The sequence below is a fragment of the Bombus bifarius genome, unplaced genomic scaffold (assembly GCF_011952205.1).
Source record: "Bombus bifarius isolate JDL3187 unplaced genomic scaffold, Bbif_JDL3187 scf7180000009111, whole genome shotgun sequence".
Classification (NCBI taxonomy): Eukaryota; Metazoa; Arthropoda; class Insecta; order Hymenoptera; family Apidae; genus Bombus; species Bombus bifarius.
Genome location: NW_022884904.1, coordinates 465,591 through 482,688, shown reverse-complemented (window position 1 = coordinate 482,688; position 17,098 = coordinate 465,591). Strand labels below are relative to the sequence as shown.

At 45.7% G+C, this 17,098-nt stretch overlaps 1 protein-coding gene across 1 annotated transcript in view; it reads right to left on the bottom strand.

Moving 5' to 3' along the window:
• LOC117213488 (paired mesoderm homeobox protein 2B) overlaps positions 1 to 16,038 on the bottom strand; it is a 37,206-nt gene extending 21,168 nt beyond the window's left edge. Inside the window, exon 1 of the mRNA XM_033458866.1 lies at positions 15,089 to 16,038. The gene's annotated coding sequence lies outside the window, so the exon portion shown is untranslated. The remainder of the gene's footprint in view (positions 1 to 15,088) is intronic.
• Between the last annotated feature and the right edge of the window lie 1,060 nt (positions 16,039 to 17,098).

The following is a 17,098-nucleotide window of genomic DNA, read 5'->3' as shown; positions in this document are numbered from 1 at the left end:
GATGTCTGTTTCGAGTATCGAACTCGACTCTGTGTCAAGCTATACACCTACCTACGAAGAGAGACCGTCACGAACGGCTAAAAATCAAGCCCGAGTCTTCTATCGAGTCTAACTGCGTAAAATTCGTGGAGCGAGCAATTGGAACGACATCGTCGTGTCGTCGTACATTGGAAAACTTGACGGAGACGCGATTAACGAAGATTTCATTAGGGACAATATTGCGCTCGCATCGGCGCTCGTTGACCGACGGGGTCCTGGTTTCTTTATTGGCCGGCTGGAATAAATTGGAGAGAATTAATTAAGCGGCACAAATTGGATGCACCGTGTTAGCCCTTATTCCTGGATGACACAATTTAATAAGCATCTATTACTATACGACGAAGGCCCTTAGGTTCTAAAGTTGAGAGGAATGCGAAGGGCAAAGGAAACAAACTTTTGCGTGCTTTCGTTAATTGCGTTTGCTGCGTTGCAAAGTGACCGCTCTTTTTATTTCTTTCGACGCCGCATTAACGTCTTCTTCGCCTTTTTTCGAGTAGAATGTCGTCTCGTCTGCGCTATTTTGTCCAATAAATTTAATAAATTCGCACTGTCAGCTTTTGCTGTATAACTTTCGGAAGTTACAATTTGTTGTAAAATATCGCGAGATAATTGTCACATCTGTCCCGCGACTTTTGACAGTATCGATCACGTTCAAAGTTATTCTTTTACTCGACGATTGAGGTAATAAGCTAATCGTAAACGGCGATAGAAAATTAGCCGTATCGCAATTCGCTCTCAAAATCTGTCCAATATCGGAGCAAAGCCGGCTGGAGGATCGGACCAGAGGCATGCCGGAGAGGCAGTGTTTCGATTGGCACGGGTCAAAAGGGAAGAGCGTGCCCCAGAACGTAATATCGTGTCGCGCACAATACAATTGTAGATCGGCTTCTTCAATAATATTACGGCATAGACGGTTAACGGGTTAAGAGCGCGCATTGTCGTCTCGTTGAAAAGAAATCGAGGACGAAACGAACTGTGGGTAAATATGCGCGGCGTAAGGCCATTTTGCCCCGACGATCGCGACGGCCAATTAGACGCCACGACATATACAGGGTGTTAATAAACGTGCAGAGAGACAGCGAGACTCTTTCGTACAGCGTAGAGGATCGTGCGTGCGTTTCGACGATGACAAATGCCTTGACACATCTGCGGACTAGTTTGTCTCAAATTTGATCACAGGCCACATCTGTGCTCTTATTCGTCCGGCAATGTCTACGTATCCGTGGTCGGTAATTTTCTGGGAATCCTACGGTGGAAAGTGAATTAGAGAAAATAAGAAGGACGTAAAAATTCATTTAAAAAAATCCTCTAGACGAATTCGAACGTTATATCGTTTTCTGTACTTATCTGGTTTTTCCGAACGACGTATATCTCTATCGCTTCCCCACCGAAACCCTCGTACGTAAGTGTACTTTAGATTATGGTACCTTTGATGCAGTCAATGAAATCAGGCTTTCAGAGAACGAATAAAGATGCCTCTAAATAGGGTGTCTCTCTCCTCTTGATTTATTTCCATCTACGATACTCGAACTGCATCCTCCGTATTACGCGATATCATATGACTGGTAATCCATAAAATTTACCTTGAAAATTGTGTTTCTTTTACCGTCGAACTTATCACCGACTTATCACGAACATTAACTCGTGATGTCGAGATTCTTCAAATTTATTAACGATATTAGGTTTGTGGAGCGCGAAGGCCCTTGTATCTTCGCAGAGTCAAACGATGTAATTAAACGATTAAACGTCTCTCGTCGGAGATTCACATTCCGAAACACTTTTTCGATCGTTTTCTTCGTTAACACCCTGTAGAGAATCGCACGGCCCTGTCTATAGACCGCATCGAGTACGGTGTAATGTACTTTGGTTAAGCGCATCGGAGCATGCTCGTCGCCGAGTTAACGCATTTAATGGAGGTTAATTTTGCATATGGTATTGCTCCCCCGTGCCCTAACCTCTTTACTCGCGCACGCTCAACCATCCCCCGGATCGTAAGCTCACGACCAAACTACCCGAAATTACTGCCGGAGAACGGGCATCATTATTAAACCGGTCGCTCGATCTTTCCGGCTGATCGAATTATGCGGTTAAGTATTCAGTTACTTTAGTTCATCGTATCAGTTTTTTGCCTCGGATGTTGCTTCAACAAAAACTTCTTCTTCGCCCCCTTTTCCTCCCTTTTTGGTCGAACAGCTTTAACAGCTTTAAATCAAGATCGTCGGTCTTTTATCGTTTTTCTCTCGATTCTACCATAGTTTCAGGTTTTCGCAATCCTGGCTAATTGGATCGAATTTAGCAGTCGGATTTAACAAATATTCGTTTGATCAACCACGCTTCTAGCGTTTGCATTTAATAATCGGCCATTCTTTCTCGAGATTTTAGAGGATTTTTCCAATTCCGTGTAATGTTTATCGGCGCGAGTGCTGAGAACGCGTCGTTGAGCGAGGATCAACGATGGAAGCATCGCTTCGCGCGACGATCGACGCGATAATCGAGGCGTCAACCCTCCCGGAGCGGTGCGCGACAGCCAGGATAAATCAAATATAAATGGATAAGCGGGAAATAAACCGAAAACCACCGGGTGGCCTGCTCGAACCGAAAGGGAAAAGCGGAACGGCCGGCTATGATCGAGCCTCGACCATCCTCACCCTTTTTCGTGCGGGGTGACTGCCACCACGGTTACGACGAAAAAAGTAAAAAGGGGCGAACGCGAAAAAATGCAGAAACGACAGGAAGTGCGAAATGGAAAAAAATAAGCAGCGACGGAGGAGCGAGAAAGAGGGACAAGTCGAGTGGAGCAAGGGAGACGAAGGATCGGGGCGAGGGGACAAAGGGGTGAGAACGAGAACAGAGGGTACGGAGGAAGCAGTATGGATGTTCGCTGGAGTGTACACATCGGGAAGGGCGTGTGCAATGCGGTGGAATCGAGTAGAGGCAAGAGTCAAATGGAGTTGGCTGCCGGTGTGAAGAGACAAGAGGAAGATGAGCGGTGTTGAATCAAGTGTTTATTACTCTCTGGTTTGATTCTCCCTCGGATTCCAGGGCTCGATTCTTTCTCCCGTTTTTTCTTTTCTTTTTCGCTTTTCACTCGATACCGCCGGAGATTTCCGTACGCAATAATAGAATCGAAGATTCTAACAATGTAGAATCAAACAACGTAGGTAAGTGGAGAGATGTTGACGACTTTTTCGGTCGGAGATAAGCATCGTCGTCGTTAAAAGATTGACAGAAGCGATATCATTTTCTCGTCGTACACTGTCAAAGCAAAGGAATTTGATTCGAGGGAGAGCAGGCGGTCCGTAATGGCGTGATTTCTGGTTCCTGGACGCTTTTTCACGATCTATTTATCATTCCGGGACTATTCATCGTTCCCCTCTCAATTAATAGCCCGTATACAGCATCTTTGCAGCAGGAAGAAACGTCCCACGCGATTTCGTTCCGGACGATGGGTCGTGGAGAGATTCCGCTTCCGGATACCGTTCCATTCGGCATGCATTTATAGCCCTTAAACGACTGCCTCCCCTTGTAACGCATCGCCATTGTCGCGGCCAGTGATCTCGAGGGAACGAGCAAACATCTTGATTGTTTCGTAATAAACATCCAAGCGTTAGACGATTGGCCTCTCGGCGACCAAATTCGATCGAACGTTGTCGCCTTCGTCGCGTTTCCTGCTACGCTTTCGCATTGCTCGTATCATGCAAACGTAAAGTCCAGTGAGATCGATGACAAGGTAAATTAGGATATACGACGAACGAAGAACGATATTTAACGGATGTCTCGTTGATAACTCGAGGAAAAATGTTCGTTTTAAGGGATTAAAATGTAACCGCTATCGCTTTGTTCGCTCGCTTCGCGACGGCGATTCCATTCGCGACGTAACGTTCCAACGATGACAAACACACGCGCTACGACAGCAACACGGAGGATAGAGAGGAACGGACCCAACAAGAAGCGTCCGTGATGGCTCTTCATCGATGTAGCGATATACATTAAACGGGGAACCTGAACGAGAACGAGAGGCCGGGACGAAGAAGCATTGGCCGTGATTGAATTAATCTGTCAATTTGTCAATTACACGGATGAGTTTGTTTGGTGGCTGCGGTACGCGTACGTCTCTCCGTGCGTCTCCTCCGCGTTCATCGATCGCAAGTGGATCGTCGAATGTTTCTATACGTGTGTGCCTGCGTGAAAATCCTCGTGAACGGTGTCAGTGTGCTTGCGTGTATCTCTGTGTACACCTTGTACCTATGCTCCGTTCACGCTTGTGTTTAAGCTGTGTATGTGCGTGCGCGTGTGCGTGTGTGCGGCGTGCGTATGCCAGCGCACGTCTGTGCGCGGAATCGGGCATACGTAACCGCGTGGCTCGGGGCACAGATTCAACGAGCTCAATTGGCGCACCGAACGAGCAGGAGGATCGTATTGATTCTCCGGTTACATAGTCGCGGAGTAGAGACAGCTACGAGCCGGCTACTGCCTCGAGCAACCGGTCGTCTTTGTTTTAAGGCCGAGAGGAGTTACACGTTCTTGGGATCTTGAGGGATGATCGGCGAATCGCGAACGATATAGGAGATTCGGCGATTTTGCTTTTTCGCGATTCGCCTCGATAGGATTCTGGAAGATACGTTGATCGAAAAACGTCGGAGAAATCAGCTTGCTGGGATCTCGTTTCGGGCTTCCTGATAAATCGCGGACGATACAAAGATATAATTTTATTTAAATAACGTCAAAGTCTGTTCGTAACTTTTGATCGTCTCGTCTCTTCGCGTTTACGAAAAATCCTCTTCCGTGAAAGATCATCGGCGAATCGTCTGCTCGTCGAAAACGTTCTTCCAATCGACAAACAATAGTTAGCTCGGCCGCAAATCGTACGTCTCAGCCGATTACGGCAAAGAGAATACGAAATTACGCTATCGTATTTACCCAGCAGTGCTCCATTGTGCTCGTAGCTGTATCTAATTTGAAGTTCGTTCCAAGACGAGAGAGAACTTGGGCTTCTCGCGTTTGCGAGTAGATAGGCTCTTCCCGGCGATATAATATCGCGGCGGGGGCGGAAAGGGCGGAAGGCAGCGCGGGAACAGAGGGGTTTGTTGGAAGTGGCAGGATGGAGTGGTGGCGATGGTGAGGCCGGAGGGTGCGAGGGAACAGAGATAGGGGATGCGCAGTCGAGGGTTTCGCTTCCCGGTTTCGCCCCGAGGGCACCATTTCCAACGAAACCAAGCACGAGCAGGGACGGGATCTGGATCCTACTATATTCCAATTGCTTCCCTCCGTTTGATATGCGCCAATTTCGTCCAATATGTCGCGCCCCCTAGACCAACGCTTGCCAATCTTTTCGAGTAACGGTAACCAATAAGCTTGGTATCCTTATCGGTCCAGTGGACCACTGGAAATTCCTCTATCGTAGGTTAACTAATTTTTCATTAGGTTATCGAACATGGAGCGACCGATTTTTCGAGCGTAAAAAATCGCTCGGGATCTAGCGACTGAAAATCAATTTAGACGGTGGAACGTAGGTTCGAAACGATTCTGCCAGCGATACGCTCGAAGGAATGAAACGTGAAAGAATCGTGGCAAATAACAGTTCGATGAAACTCGATGAACGAACATTTACTCTCTCGTGAATTACTTTCGTTATAATTTTTGATTATAATATAACAAGCGCTGCGCTGTTTTAACGAATTCTCGTTCTTCTCTTGTCGTACTTTAAATCTCGTCTTTTCTCTATCGTCCCTCTGCTTCGGTGTCTCGATCGAATCCGATAAATCATTTCGTCGGGAAATCCCAGCTCCAAATTCGCTGGTCACGTGCTGACGAGTGACCAGCGGTTCGCTTGGTTGTCGTGTTTCCGCGTTAGAACATCATTTATATAGTTTATCGGCCTGGTATACTTTTACACCCTGTTCGTCGGATACCTCGGTGAATAATGCATAAGAAACTTCCCCGTGATCGTGGATGACCGATGCTTTTACGAATCTCAACAAGGTCGGCAATTTCGCAAAGAAATTTCATAAAGATATAGAACAAGATATAGAATAGAATATTTCACTTCGACGATCGAATCTTTTAAAGCGTCTTGGTGTCGATCGATTCTTTGGAAGGAAAAGATGCTTCCGAATTTTCTACACTTTTTTTTTTCTTTCGTGTCCTCCGTCGGTCAGTGGAATCGGCAGAGATTGGCGATGACCTATTTCGAAGAGACCGTGCAAGCTCGATGAAGCTGAGTGAACTCACTCAACGGAAGCTACGTGGTGGGGATAGCTTGTAAACGTAACATAATGAGTTACAGAGGGGAATAAGCCAAATTTCCACCACCACGTTTGCCCACCCTCGCTATACCCGTCGAACCTTGACTGGCCATGGTTCGTCAACACGACTTCTAAAAAATGTTATATTCTATCCAATTTCTTTCTATGATTCCAATTTCTGTTCTTTACTTTGGTCGTTCTTACGCTCCAATTTGCAGTGAAATTTTCAGGGTTTCTGATTTTAATAGATCGCGAAAGCGAAAACAACGTGCTTCCATTATCAACGATCGATAAGGGAAAAACTTTTTTCACGAATCAAGAACCCTCGATCTTAAAATTCCTCGGCTCTCGAGCCTTCGTTTATGACTCTGTCACACCCGCGTTACGAAGTCTAATAGTTACGTAAGACCGAACTCATCTTGCATTCATCGGTTATTCGTCAACGTCGCTAACAATCGCGCGATCACCCTACTTCCGTTGCTCGTTACTACCACCTTCGCTCACCCTTGAACGAACCCCATCTCGGACCCATTAACACGTCCTATGATTCCATAAAATCTTGGGAAACAACGATTTTCAGCGAGTAGGCGCCGAAGAAAAGATATAAAGCGCGCGCAGGCCCGAAATGGCCCTGTTGGAGTTTTCTCGGTGCACGGAGGGTGAAAGGTGGAGGATAGTCGTAAAGAAAGTGCTCGAGTAAGAGGTGGAAGCAGTCAGTCAGGTAGAGAAGAAGCCGGCAAACGTGCCGGGAATGCATGTACGCTCCCTTACTGTTACTATCCTCCGCTTCCTCTCTGGCCCACCTCCGCCGGGACCCTTGCATCCCCCTTGCACCCCGCTTGCACACTCGCTCTGCTGTATTATTGCCCGGCCGTAAATTTCGCCCGGAAAGCGATTTAGCGAGGAAGCGGCAGGGATAAATCTTGAAAAAGTCGAAAAGCGTAAAACAGCAGCCTCCAGGCGAAAAGTGGGGGCTGCAGGACGCGCGGGAGCGGAGACCCTCCAGGGGTACCGATATAAGGAGGAACGGTCTCGATCCACCTTTTTCACTGCGCCTCTTCCCTTGGTTTCCACGGAGGATCCCCTTTTTCCCCTCGAATTCCCTACACACACCCCGGTGCACCTTTTCGAGCCAGGGGCGTGTCTGCGCCCTCCTACACACCCCCTCCGCCACGTGTGTGCATTTCACCGTGTAAACGCGACGCGCTTGCCTCCCTTAACCGACTCTCTCTTTTCCTCTTCTTCTCTCGTCTCTCTCTCTCTCTCTCTCTCTCTCTCTGATCTCCTTCCGTTACGCTGTTTCGACAAGAAGAAGAGCTTTCATCGTTTGGATGCGTCGATGTTAGATTTGAACGCGTTCGCGGGAGTAAATTGAAGGACTTGGTTTTCGGATATGTTCGTGTGGCTAATAGGTGGGTGCTATTCTTGGTTTGTGACGAACGCGTGGAAGATTCGTCGAAGTCAAATCGTACAGCAGGGTCTTTCCTTCCATCTTCGTGAATACATAAATTCTTAGCTCTTTCCATTATGTTCTATCAAATATATATTCGACGAGGAGAGATATAGAAGACTTGTAAATATCATTTAAAATGAATGGACAAACGGTGTAATGCTTCTGTTAATAATAGACATAGCGAAAAGCGTACGATGCAATCGTTGCGTTGATCTGTACGCTATGGAGTAACGTACTACCGCGAATTAATAGAGATCAATAATCAATACGTTGAACGATGCGTGTACGTAAGTAAACGGGTTGATTAGAATACGATTACACGTAGTACGATTAATCCTCTTTACTGGAGAGCGTTTATTTTTCAAAGTCGATAACAATTATTTTATGAGAAGAGCGCGTACGCGAGGATCCGGTGCCCTCCAACGCGCAGCGCGCAACACGTAAAATACAGATGGGAAGCAAGTAGCCGAAAATCGAGTCAATACCGAAACTCTTGCGAATTGCGCCGACCCAACGATACGCGATAGCGATTAAAGGTTAAATCAGCGATCGTGTGGAAAAATCATGACACAGGGCCACCTTGAAAACGCGCGAACAAAAATCGCGGCGTTTTAATCCCTTTGCGACGCGCGGGGTCCAGAAAGGGAGCGAGTTCTTTTTTTTCTCGCGCTCGCGGGTTAATACGATTTGCAAATCCACAGTTTCGGCCACCGTGTGACGGCCACGAGCTACTGAATAAATGATACGACCCGATTCGAGGATTGCTGCATTATCCGTCCTCGAATTCGTTGCTGATGCCGGCAATTATTCATGACCGCGTGGCGCCACTGCGATTAAGAGTCAATTTCGTTCGAGACCGACGCTGGTCGAAAGTCTTCCAGCGGACGCTTCTCCTCGAACCGAACGATCCCGGGGCCACGAACTCCACGAGAATTATGCGTGATACATCGATCGATATAGCGTACGTATATAAATTTTATGTTCGACGACTTCCTCGTTCGACGATCGATTGTAAAGTATCGAGTCAGCGTATACGTCGTTTCTTCGAAGTTTCATGAACTAATACCGTCCTATAATTATTCGATTTCAATGAACGATACCGAAAAAGAAGAGAATGATCGTAAGAAAAGCATCGCGAATAATCGGATTATATCGATCAAGAATGTTCTATTCCTGTTTGCGAGTGTGATACGATCTTTCGTGTCTGAGATTCGATTTTTTCGATGCTCTATATATCAACGCTATCAATTTCTTTCGAAGTCAAGAGACGCGGAGCATCGAATAAATACTTAAACGTTGCCAATAAAGTTTTCTAATCGTTGCCACTTACATCCATCAGCAATCCTCGACTGCTATATTTTTATCCAATTTTCTTTCATTCATCGAGAACATTGCGCAAGTACCCGTAATACAATGTTACGCCCGTATTGAATTAAATATCGCGAACGGAGACACCAATGAACCAATGCGAAATTAAATTAAATTTAAGTTACTTAAGCGCAATTTAGAGCGAGCTATCTGCTTTGCTTCAAGCGCATTAAACGCACCAGCCTCTCTAAGCACCGTCGTTCAATTGTCCACCATGTTGTATCGGTCTATTTCTTTTCTTTCTCCTTTCGCTCCTCTTTCTCTCGTGTTTCTCTTGTTTTTTCCTTTTTTTTCCCCCCACCGCTTGTCTCTCCTGTAAAACATCCATTTTTTTCGACGAATGCTCGGGATTTTTCGAAACGACTGCGTCGGAAAGTGCTCGCACAAACAAATCGATCAATTTGTAATTAAATCAGGGAGCTCGTTGCGCTCTCCGCGAGTGCTTCTGTCAACAGCAGCGCCGTCGATTTATTTAAATTCGATTTAAATCCCGACGAGCTGTGTACTTTTCGCCCAAAAATAATTAAACATCGACTCCTCTGGCGGTTTATTTTTTTTTTTTTTTCATCTTTTCTTCGATTTATTCCATTAAATTAAGTCATTCGCGCTGGATAAAATGGAAATCGAAATTCGATGAATGTCGGTTGAAAAAAAAGTGGCTCGTTCGATAGTTTGTATTCGAACGTTAGGCAATACGTTACGTACGTACGTGGTTGTGGATGCCAGCTTATGCAAATTCCACGAATTTTGGAAAAGTGGATCGCGCGACTTAAGATCAGCCAGTCGTTCTATTAAATTCGTAGCTCGTCGTTTTCATAGATTCGGTTAAACGTAAAATCGATGAAACGACCGCAAAATCGAGGTAAACGTTCTTCGAAGCGCGATAAAGTCTTCTTTCGCTCTAATTTCCGATACATACGTCTTTCGACGAGTGGCAACACGACACTGCTACTCGACGCTATTAATTAACTCGAGTTCGTATTAATCGTCCGGATACGAAGTTAATCGTTCGTTGCGTTCGAATCGACTGTGATCGCGTTAGTTTCAAGCGTTGCTTACATAATTTGCCGGCAGATTGCTATTTAACCGCGTTACTTTTAATCGACGTCGCCTTCACAGAAGAGGCTTCCGCGGTGCTTTCCCATCGGTTGATCGATAATTGCAATTTGATCCATCGTGTCTTTTTTCTTTTTCGCTTGCTCCGTCCTTTTCCATTAAACGTTTCGTTAAAAATTTAACTTCAACGTCTGATCGAATTTTACGTCGATTCCTTAAGCATACAGCTTTCGCGAATATCCAATTTCTGACTAATTTTTGCTCGGTGATTTCAATCGTTCGCAAAAGATAAAGTAATCGAAGTGATTTTGTTTTTATATCGCGTTAACGTCGCGTAGTGAGCATTTTCGTCGCCGACTTTCGAGCGAACATTCCGCGAATGAAAATTGATGGGAATAATTAATTTATCCGAACATCTGTCCTGCTTGATAGGTGTGAGTTAGCACGAATTTAGATCTATCGTTTTGTTTGCGACTAGTCGAGTTAATGCGATCTTCATTCGCTCGCAGATGTGAACGTACGATATCGTTACGTGAAAAAAGAGAAGTAAAAGGCGAAATTGAAAATGAGTTACCCTGGAAACACTTTTACAAATAAACGTGTGTTGAAAACGACGCTGGAGGAAGTCCACGGTTGCCAATAAAGATCGTTGAAGTATTTTATTGACATTTTATGACGCTTAGTCACCGCCGTTGATTCAACGAAGTAAATTTAAACGATTCTCGAAAACAATATGCAATGTACAGTGTACAACGAGCAACACAGTGGAAGAATATATCGGTAAAACTGTCGTTCGTTGTTCGTTTGGAAGAACACGGCAACGTTCCGCTAATTATTTCGTGATTATCGATAGAAGCAGGAAAAAGCAGGAGATAGAGTACACGCGTATGTCGAGAAAAGCAAGGTTATCGAATAGAAAGGTGAATCGCACTCGACGAGATTTCACGACCTCGCGAGTGTCCTCATCCTCCGGTTATGTAGGCATACATACGCGTCTAGAGGAAGTCACCACACCGTGCACGGCGTAGAATAAACGGTCAGTGACGCGCGGTAATGGCCGACATCCTAATCCTGGCCCCCTACAGCTTAATGCCATACACTCCGCAATGATAATGCTGCATGTGCTTTTTGTCATTACCAGTAGTCACCGTTCTACCCCGTAATGAGCATCGCCGCGTCAGCTCCTTCGCTAGGATTCGCCGTTACCCGATATCTTGCGATCGACCCTCTCTCCTCGATCGCGTTACGAATTTTCATCCGGTTCTCCAACGAGTCGTTCCGCGATTTCTCACTTTTGCGTCGGATCGCTTCTTTCTTTCCTATTTCCGTTGCGTTGCTAACGGAGAATCGTTTAAACCGGACAAACCGACAATTTCGCTGAACGACGAAAGAGCTCGATTCGATGATAAAAGATCGAACGAGCTTCTATCCGTCGATCAAAGCCTGTAAACTGTATCCGAACTAGACTCTAAACTGCGTTCGTTTAATCTATAAAACGAATAAGAGGTAGCATCTCGTGTATATACGCCACGTAAGAGAATCGCACGGTTACACGGAATACGTGCTGTAATTTATTCTTCGCTCGTTCATGACTCGGACTTTATTCGGATAATTCGATCTAACCGAGGTACGGATAATTATAATCGAGATGCTACTGTATGCGAAGATGGAAAAACGTGCGGGTAGGTTGGACCGAACACGCGTGATCGTCACAGGCAAAGACATGACGTCACAGGTCTTGACCCCCTACTTGTACGTATAGATATAGTGGCGTTCCGAAGCGTCATCTGCGGGCCCAAGACGTGGAGAGACGAGGAGGAAGCGGAGCGGGAGAGGTGGCCCGCAGCTGCCGCCCTGGCTGCCAACACAATAATATCTAATTAATTTATTAATGAGGTTAAGTTGGCAGGATTGGACGGCAGACAGCGCGAGCCGCCGGTTCGTACGGCGTTGGCCCGTTTTACTGGAACGTCTTTTCTCTCGTTTGCTCTCTTTCTCTCCGCTGCTTCTCTCGTCGCGAGAATGAATTAAGCTTAATCAGAGCAAAAGTGTTGGGCGCGCGTGCGAGCAGGGCCGCAACGGCCCTTCGCGCTTTCCAACGTCTTCTCGAATCTTTGCTTTTCCATCGTGTTTCATTCTCGGTTACCGCGGCCGCTTGCCCTACGATCTCTTTAACACGTATCGTTTATATCGATGATATTGTACTCGTTCGTTACGACGAGACGAAACTCGGACAAGTTGCTTCTCCATCGAAATGAATCTCGCCACTAGAATACTTTTAAACGATCGCGCGTAGCTTAACGACATTATATTTTAATGCAACCTCTATCCAAGAATCATGCGACAATCTTCAAGATCGTTATCGATCGATTCTAATTCACGGCGCCACGGATTTTAATCCGTTCGACAACGGTGCGATCGTTCGATCGATTCCAACGCCGTGCTTGGCTTTCTCGAATATTCCGTTCAACGAATAGAAGCACAATTTATATTTATACCGATTGTCAGCTTGAGCCTGCGTGTCAATTAAATCCATCAATTACATCGAATCGTTTAACCCGACCTTATCGTAATGTCTTGTTGACAATAGCCTTAATACGTTATATTATAAGATTTCATAAGTTACCTTTTTGCATCCACGCTTTTACGATCCTTCGTTTTAACCGTTCGATCGAATCGAGTGTTCGAGGCATCGACGGTGCGAGTTTATTCTGTTATTGGTACTTGAGGCGTTCGAGTGCACTTCGTCGTGGCTACAAGTCAAATAACATGGCGGTATGACGTTCGTTCTCGAGATCGTCGCGGTGTAAAAAAAATGCTCGAAGAACGGAATCATTCGGGAAAAATCATATCGCGTTAAATTCCGACTCGGCTCTCCAGCGGAAGCTTCGGCTGTAGACAGCTCGAGTCCCCGGAGGGATTCACGGTGCCGGTTGACGAGAACGAGCACGGACAGCCGCCCTTATACCCATCATCGTCAACCTCTTTCCAGCGGTTCGTTCAGCTTCTTCTCTCGGCGAAAATCCCCTCAACGGCTATCCTGTTATTACGTGGCCATAAAAAACAGTCGCCTTTCACGGCCACCGTATGGCGTCGCGTCGCATCGCGTCGCAGATATCCACGATGCTTTCTATCCCGAAACTACTGGAATCGCACGGCGAAACGATCGAAACGGAAACTAAAGGTTGGCCAATGGATCGTATTGGAATAATTCGACGCGATCGTCGAACAATCGCGCTGCATTAGTTATTAGACGATAAAATACGAAACGATGGAAAATCGCGAACAGATATCGAAACGATAAAGAGACGATGCACGGAAGACCGAGCCAAATGAATAGTCGAATGTGCATATATTTGCGGTGGTGGTGAATTTAAATACTCTGACGCGTTCACTCTAGGACCGATACGCCTGCAAAATTGAGTTGCATTTGATTCGGCTGTTTGTGGAATGTTGTTTTTGATGGTACTACGGCTTCGAAACAAGTGATTCAAAAGTGAAAAAAGAAGAAATAGCAATCGGCAGAAATACGCGTAATAAATTTGGAAATTTGGGAGAATAACGCGCGGAGTTAAAAATTCCTCGACCGATTAAATTTAATCGCATGATATCGAATCGAAAAGGTACTGTATAAACAATTGTTAAACGATTCACAAATTACTATAGTTTGGTCGAAATGCGTTTAAAGCATTGAATCAATATTCAAAGATTCAAAGTACCGTTTGTGGTCTTGCGTCATTTGCAAATATTCGAGGTAAATATTTTTGATGCGTTGCGTCAGTAATGTCAATGATTTGATACGTGACAAACGACGAACGCCAGCAAAGTGTAAAAATTCGAAAAAGACGAGAAATATTTTATGACGTTGGAAAAGATTCGTGAATCGAACGGTATCATCTTCGAAACAGCGCGCACACTTCCGCCCGATACAAAATTAAACAACGATATCGATTTTTCTGCAATACGTTTGGTAACACTATCGATAGCAACTAATAGCTATAAAATATCATTTACTTTAAACGAGATAAAATTATTCGATGTCAAACTCGGTGATTCTGATCCGTCGGATGCCATGATCTGCGACTATAGTTAGTTTACTTCCTACCGTAGTTCGTAAATAAGCAAGTACTCCCCGCGAACATCACCTAGCAAGTATTACTTGAAATATACCATTCGGATATATTTATTTTATTTACGGAAATTGAAGGAGATGCAAAATCAGACGAATAACGGCAAAGAAGTTATGGGAAATGATACTGTATTTGTCTATCGGAGATTGTAATTTATAAGCACATTAAAGTGCATAGGCATTATACGATATTAACAATTCCTGCCATTACAATTGTACCGAAACGATTGAAACACTTGATTCTTTCGAATATTATCCAATTTTCTCAAGCACCCTATCAAACATAATTGAAAATATAGCCAAATGCTATTATAGCGGGTTCAAACTGGTAAATTAGCTTGGTACGAACCAGTTACACTTAAGGAAATCCCTTGCTGGATTAATTTATTCGCGAAAACTGTTGCGAGGCTGTATACAACTGAAAACTCGTCCATTACATTTTTATCCGTAAACCTTTGATAAATTTGTCGTCGATAAAAATGTCCTGTACTAAAAATTCACGAGTATATTTGAAATTTCTGTTAATACGTGCACGTTGTACTATGATCATCGTTGTCCGACGAACTAAGGCTTCTGCTACTTTTTCTGCTGGTATTTTTTCCCCAATTGTACCGAATTATATAAATAACGAAATTTTAGAAAATGGTCGTCTTTTACAATTCGAGCGCCGAAGATGCTAAAATTGTTCGTCGAATTGCAGTAAGGAAAGAAAAATTTAGATTCCTCTCGGTCGTACAGTCCGGGATTAAGAGTTGAAAAGGAAGATCGTTGGGAACAGTTGGAATATCAATCGCTCACCTTGACCAAGGGTGGACTATGCGTAGGTGGATGATAGTGTCCCGAAGAAGGGCTCGCGGGTGGCCCCGCGCCCCCGGGTGAAATGGTACCGCCTCCGGGGGTGAGAATCCTGGACTCGTGGCTGAACAACACTTTCCCGATTACCTCCGCACCCTCGCGGATCACCGTCGACCTTCCGAACCCCTTTACCGTGCGACGCGCTCGCGAGATCCACGGTCTACCCCGAACCTTGTCTTCCCGCCAACCGTTCCCCTACAGTCTTCCCGATCACTGACACAACGATGATTTACTCGTGCCCTCGTTTAACACTGACACCAGTTTCTCGTCGTATGTTATTTATTACTTTCGATAATATATACTTGGACGTGCGGATAATATTCGTCGACGACACTTTGGAAACATCAGACCGACAACGAGTCTTTGAGGTTTCTGTTCTTGCTTCGGCACTTTGATTCGCAAACACTTGTTGAATTGTATCGTTGTTCGGTTAATAAACGCACTGTTCGAGGTGTACGTGGCGGAGTTTGCCTGTTTCCATTGGTATCTGTAGGCTCTCGTGAATTTTGGTGGCGAGTCGTTGAAAGTTCGGTCGACCTGTTCGATCCTTAGATTTGCCCTCGAGGCAGATGCACATACCCGACAGTTTTCGAAGATCGCAGACGTGAATTTCCGATCGGAATTGAGGTATACGAAAGTTTCGTCGAACCAGCTGATCGACGCGCAAGAAACGAGTATCCGTTACGCGTCACTTACTCGAACAACGTCCTCAAACTTTCTTCACGAGCCCTCCTTATTCACAGCAATTAGTCAGTCTTCTACGAGAAGTCTTCCATCTTTAAACTTCTCCTTCCATCAAGCTCCAATGAAACTTCTACGGGAATTCTCGATCATCCAGCTGACGCGAGATGACATGGATCACCTAACAAATCTTAACACCAACGATCTTACAACGGTATTCACCTAGTCCTCGATCACCTCGTCCTCTCTCTCTCTCTCTTTCTCTCTCTTCTCTCTCTCTCTCTCTTTCTCTCTCTCTCTTTCGCTCTGGAGTTCTAACACGGAGTCTTCGAATAAAAAGACGTTTTCCAAGAGAATCTCGTCCTCGTCACTGTTAACTCATCGAGTCCTCGGGTTCTTCTCGACAGCATCTGTGATGTTACGAGCGGAGCTTGCACCGATCCGATCGCTGCGTGATGTTCGAACGAGTATGATCCGCGGGCCGTGATCGTGTTGGCCGAAAAACCGGAGGAGTCGCGATTCGAGGCGTCGAAGAGGGTCCCAGAGCTGGATTGTGTGTCGCGATACGGTGTCGCTTCGACGGCCAGGCAGCAAAAGCGTGTTCGATAGGCGGAACCACGCAGGCGTCGAGCGACTCGCGAGGCGTGGTCTACGATTTCTCTTCTCTGTTCGACCATCCGAGTTGATCGCGTCGTTGCAACCGCTTTACGCGGGGGTGGCGGAATCGCCACGTGGTTTTATTGGCCAAATAACGCGTACGACAAACATCCCTACCGTGGGCAACCCGAGTGTCTCCCCGTGTGTTGTAACTCACCCTCGCATCTACGCGTAGGCACTTTGGACGAGAGGAGAGGCAATAGTCGTCATGGTGTAAATCGTGTTTACCCCTCGTCCATAGTGATTCTCTCGTTTGTATCAGCCGCGCTCCACCTCGACCCCCCCCTCTCCCTCTCTCTCTCTCTCTCTCCTCTTCGAGTCGCTCTTCGTTTATCCTTGTTTGTCGTGGCTCGCGAACAATCTCCCTCTCCGAGGAAGGACGAACGCGTCGTGCTGTTCATCCTCCTTCAGGCCGTATCTTGGACGACGTTCCTGGCTCTTGCATGCCGGACATTTGGCCAACTCGCAACTAAGCGCAAGAACTCGTGTTTGTATATACGTATACGGACGTGAACGACGTTTGCCTCTTCGCGGTTCACTCTGCACCTACTTGAACGCTTTCTTGTGTTTGAGTTTCGCCGAGAGGCTCTTAAGATACGTATTATAATTTTCGGT